This window comes from Pinus tabuliformis, chromosome X (genome assembly GCF_031772625.1).
Source record: "Pinus tabuliformis cultivar Carrire ecotype Pingquan chromosome X, CPIR1, whole genome shotgun sequence".
NCBI lineage: Eukaryota > Viridiplantae > Streptophyta > Pinopsida > Pinales > Pinaceae > Pinus > Pinus tabuliformis.
The window spans coordinates 1,374,605,002-1,374,611,001 of record NC_142308.1 but is presented as its reverse complement, the minus strand read 5'-3'; positions in this window follow the sequence as shown (position 1 = coordinate 1,374,611,001).

Below are 6,000 nucleotides of genomic sequence, written 5' to 3'. Positions count from 1 at the left end.
GCATTTGAAAGGTAACTTACCTCGGAATCGTCTAGCACCCCATTGAAGATTTCTGACAAAATTTGATTCTTCTTCTTCTTCTGACACGTGTCCTGACTCATAGTACTCTCCTTTGCCTGAAGCCTTGAAGGCAGCTTCTCTCCTGTCTGATGGACCTCCTTTTCTCATTTCATAAGCAGTTAGAATTCCATGCAGCTGTGACATTTTAAGGTTTTGTAGATTCTCTTTTTCTTCTATTGCAGAAACTTTAGATTCAAACCTAGGGGACAAAGATCTTAGAACTTTTTCAACCACAACAACCTCTTTTATTTCTTCACCCAAGTTTTTCATACAATTAAAAATCTCATCTACACGAAGAAAATAGTTAGCCACACTTTCATCATTGTACATTCTGAGATTTTCATACTGAATTCTGAGGGTTTGAAGTTTTGCTCGTTTTACCTGATCATCTCCTTCATAGCTCAGTACAATCTTGTCCCATATTTATTTTGCGGATTTAAACTACATAACCTTGACAAATTCTGATTGAGATAGGCATCCTAATAGAGTATTGACCGCCTTTGCATTTTTTTCATATTTCTTCTTCTCAGCCGGATCTGTAGGAGTTGCTGATGGAAAAGTATACCCTGTTTCTATGATATCCCAGACTTCTGTACCAAGATATTGAAGATAGCCAGTAACTCTTACCTTCCAATGTACGAAGTTTGTCCCATCAAAAATCGGTGGCCGGATTGATGCTTCCCTCTCGTAGTTGCTCATGATGAAAGATCTTCCTTCAAGCGATCAAGCTTCTTCTGAAGGACCTGCTCTGATACCAATTGTTGGAAATAATACTGAGAGGGGGGGTGAATCAGTATTATCAAGTCAAATATTCCTTTTTCAAAATCAAATGATATACGCTACTTCAGTTAATTAAACCTGCGTATATACACAACTTTGCAGAAGGAAACCAGCGTATACAAGGCAAACTTTTAATTTACTTTATCTTTCTGATGTTGATTGTTAATCTGTGCTTTCAGAATCAATTAACCAGTAACCAGAAACAGTAAAACAGAGCAGAAAGACAATCGCACACAAGAACACAAGATATAAGGTGGAAACCCAATGTGGGTGAAAACCACCTGCTGCAATTCGTCTCTATCTTCCTTTAAATTAGAAACTTCTTTTACAATGTACTGGTGCAGTCCTTTACCAGTATGCAGGCTGCAACCTACAGAGAGCTACAACCCTCTCTCGTTCTCCAGCTTCTCCTGGAAGGGAGATACAACCCCCTTAGCTCTTGCACTAGCCAAGATACTAGTACGTAGGTGCTGGCCTACAGAAGGCTACAACCTTCTCTTTCTTTCAGGGACCACGTTTCATAAATTTTCAGACTGGATCCACAAATAACATCAATCAAGAAATTCTGCATCAACCAATCACCTTTTCACCAATCAAAACTGAATCAAATAAACACTTCTCTGATGACTGTACCCAGATCACAGTAACAGTAACCACACACCAAATCTGAACCCAGAACACTTCAACAATAAACAGTAGTAGCTAGATCACAACTCAAAATATATACACTACTTCAATAACCTGAAACCTGCGTGCATACGCTTCTGCGTATGGAACAACCTGCGTATACGCTATTTTCATTCACTGAACCGGCGTGTATACGCACCTTCACTTCACTGAACCTGCGTACAGATCTATAAAGGATAATTCGCTCTTTCAGATATTCAAACACTAATTAACCCAGATTATCAGATCTATAGATCAAGCAAGCGCCACATATAACAGATCAAAATTATACAAAGATACTATCATTCAAGCTTAAAGATTATGATCCATCAATAGAACTTATCCTTCTCTTTTGCGCTCAGGTTCCTCCTTCATTCAGATCCAGATCTGCATCATAACCCAATTACCAGTATTCCAGATCTAGCACTTTATCAGATATTCAATAATAATTCAGATGTTCTTTTGCCACATGATCTCCTTCCTCTTTTATAGGTTTAGGCCTTCCACAATACCATGGTCCAAAACCATAATAAACCAATACCACGGACCCAATACTTGGGATCAACACTTCTGACGAGGTACCATGGTCCAAAACCATAGGTTCAAATACCAAGGACTAACTACCACGGACCAAAAGTAAGTTCTCCAACATATACGCGCTTTTCCTTGCATGAAAGTGCGTGTATACGCATACGCGCCTTTGAAACGTCTAACCCGCATGTATACACATCTTAGTCTAGATGAACCTGCATATATGTCTTTTCCTTCATTCTGAAAGCCTGCACTGAGATCTGTTACCAAAGAGAGTTGCCATCAAGGACAACACCTGTGCCATAGTTCCAAACTTGTGTCATAATGCCAACACATCGGAAAGGGAAAAGGGACTTTAACATTGATTTATGGTGATTTCCGATGTTCCGAACGTGACAGTTCATAGAATGTATCACATAAAATATCGCATATGGGAGGGTTCTCCCACATTGCAATCACAAGTTGGAAGGGACTTTGGTGAAGGAGGGACTTTGACTTATGTGATCCCCGATTGCGATATCGCAATCGACAAGGGAAGAAATTATTGCAGTCCGCAAAAAAGACTTTATCGCAATCAGCAAGCGGAGGAAATATCGCAATCGGTGAGACTAAGGAGGGACTTACGATACGATAATTGACGAGGAACTTTGCGATATGCGATATAAGCGGAGGAGGGATTTTATCGCAATCAACGAGAAGGATTGGTGATGGGACTTACATACAGCAATCAGCTGGGAACTTTGCAATATGTGATATCACAATTGGAAAATTTAAAAAGGGAGATGGGCAGATATGTATCACAAAAGGGAAGGGGCCGATAGCAATTATGGTTTGTGGGTCTTAATGCTTAAAAAGGGTTTCAGCATGATTTCTAAATGTTTTAAAACATTTCAAAGGGGAATGGGAAACACAGCTAGAGTTGGATATACAAAGGGATTTAGGCTAGAGTTAAAAATGAGTCTATGGCTAGAGTTTAAAAAACAAAGGAAAAAATGGGGTTTGTGAAAGAAATAGTTTTAAGAGAATATGAAAATTTCTCCAAAACAATTTAAACTAGACGTGTTCTTCCTCCTTTAATCTCCAATTTGCAAAGCACAACAACTGCTTTTAGAAAAGTAGCAGATAGATGCAAATGATTAATCAAACTAAAAATTATTTCTAGGGGTTCACATGGATAACATATGGCTTAGAGGCTAGCTCCAAACATCTATGTTATTTTTCCCTCTTTGTACAACTGTAACTATCTATTTAGAAGGTGACAACATTGGCTCCACCTTAAGACGAAGCTTTGGATTGCAATGCATCGAGAACCTGTAGAATGTGAACTTCTCATTTGGGCATGGAGTCTTTTCTAAACAAATGAAAATTTTGTGAAAGTGGAAATTTGAACAGAAACTGGAAATTTCATATAATAGTTACAATACACACACCAATATTTACAATGGGTGCATGACAGGTACCTCTAATTTTGGGAATAGAGTTCGAGGAACTGACCATTCACTGGCAGCTCCAACGATTCACCGTCCAGATTTTCGAGCAAGTACTTATTATTTCCTTTCTCTTCTTAAATTTTGAAAGGGTCGAACCAAAGTGGATCGAATTTTCCGTGTTTTCCTTTTTCTTCTCGTTGAACGTCCAATCAGAGAACTAAATCTCCTAGTTTAAGACGTCAATCCTTGGCCTTCTTGTCAAACAGGGATTACATCTTTTGTTGGTAATTTTCCAATTTAGCCCCCACCTGTTCTTGGTTTTCATGATGTTCGACCAGTTGGTTTGTCCTTCATGTCAAGGAACTTGGCTCTTCCTAAGCTTCCTGCAGTAACTTTTCCATTGGCATTGCCAATTGGATTAGGAAGATTGCAGCCTTTCCATACACTAGCTCGAAAGGTGATTTTCCAATGGATCGTTTAGGAGTCACTCGGTTAGCCCAGAGGGAAAACTTCAATTGGGTGTCCCAGTTCCTTTGATTCTCGGTGATGGTCTTCTTCAACACTCTCACCACAGTTTTGTTTGAGGACTCGGCTAAGCTATTACCTTGAGGATAGTAGGTAGTGGAGTGCCTGATGATGATATTGAATTTCTGACAGAAGATGATGAATTTTGCAGATTTGAAGACTTGAGCATTGTCAATGATGATTTTGATAGGGAAACCAAAATGTGATAATATGTTTTCCTCCATAAACTTAATTACTACTGAGTCAGTAGCGTTTCTAGCTGGGATGGCCTCTATCCACTTGGTGAAATAATCTGTGGTCGTTAGTATCCACTTATGTTGGCCACTAGAAGGTGGGTTTATCTCTCCTATGAAGTCTAGTTCCCATTGTCTGAAGGGTTCTTCCACATGCACTGGGATCAGGGGAAGAGGAGAAATTTTTTGTCTCTCAACAAAGACTTGGCACTTTTGACATGACCTAACTTGGCAATGAACATTTCCAAACAGTGTAGGCCAGTAGAATCCTGCCTGGAGGATTTTGTGAGCTGTGGTCTTTGTTACAGGGAAAAGTGTCTATATAGAACTGCTCTATCCCACTAAGGTGTGACAACTGCCTTAGAAACAAACAGAGAAAAACTACTTTCGTTTTTCCTTTATGAATTATAGATAGAGAGGAACAGAAATACCAACCTCTGTCTTGCGCTAATCTCCTGATTTGATTCCTCTCTTCTTTGATAGTCTTCAGCTACCTTCTCCCTTGCACACTCAGCTTCACAAAGTACCTGTAAGATCACAGAAGCATAGCACTATACAAAGACATGGATCTATAATCATAAACAATCTAGGATCAGATGTAAATTGACCATACAAATGTAGAAAGCATCAATGACACAAAAGCATGGAGGAAAACTTGAATAGCTTTTATTGATAAACAAGAAAAGAACCAAGAGGAGTTACAACCAGTTGTTCTGACCCAGCATCAACCTCCCAGCAAAGAAGCCCCTCTTCACCTCAAACAAAGCTTAGATCACCCAACAATCTGATGTTTGTCTCAAGAAACCAACAACAATTCCTTACAATATGCAAACTTCCAGCCCCCTGGATCTCTGGGATGAGGGATCCATATATAGATGTTTGTAATGGAGATGAGTCAGCTCATGATTTGATTAGTGTCTTCCCTCTGATAGTTCTTGCTTCCACTTGGAGATTGATGGTCTCTTACTCATCCTTGGTCGAATTCAGTGAGGCAAGTGTCACAGGAGAAGATTCTGGAAGCTTCCATTGCCTCTCCACCTCGCGGAATGATACTGCCATTTGTCATTTCTCGCTCATCGCACCCCACAGAAGGGATTTTTGAAATGCAACACACCCACACAGTGTATTTAGGTGAGATGCAACGCACTTAGCCAGTGGAGCAGCTGAAATGATCCTGTTTTGACCAATTCTAAGCAGTTTTTCATGGTGAACTTCTGGGAGAAGCTGTAATCTGTTGACCTTGTTCCTTTAGGGGTTAGAACAACACTTTTAGGGACTTAGGAGCCCTTGGTTTATGGACATTTCATGCTTGGGATTGTAGGGCCCAAAAATGTCTATAACAGTCTTCCAGCTATAATGACCTCCACAAACTCCTCCATGAAATTCCTCAATCAATTTATGAGTTTCACCTTCTACCAAACATAACAAAAAAACTCCCATCGGATCCTTCTAGTAGATATGACCATTGGATATGATATACTTTTGATCTTGGAGTCTCAGGGTTCTGTACTTAGATTTATCCAGCCCTAGTGGCCACCTTAGGAATAAGGGATAATGGATGATATTCTTATACCAGGGTGACCCCTCATATTTATCATAGATCTTTTGCTCTGATGTTTTAATCTCGTTTTGCTAAACTTTTGTTCTACCTTCCTCTATTATCAGGTTTATCCCCAAAGCTAGGCAATTAGATTATGATAAAATCTTGGCCAACCCCTGGCCTTTTATGAGCTTAGTAGGCATTATGTCTAACTCATATTCATGTATCTTTGATA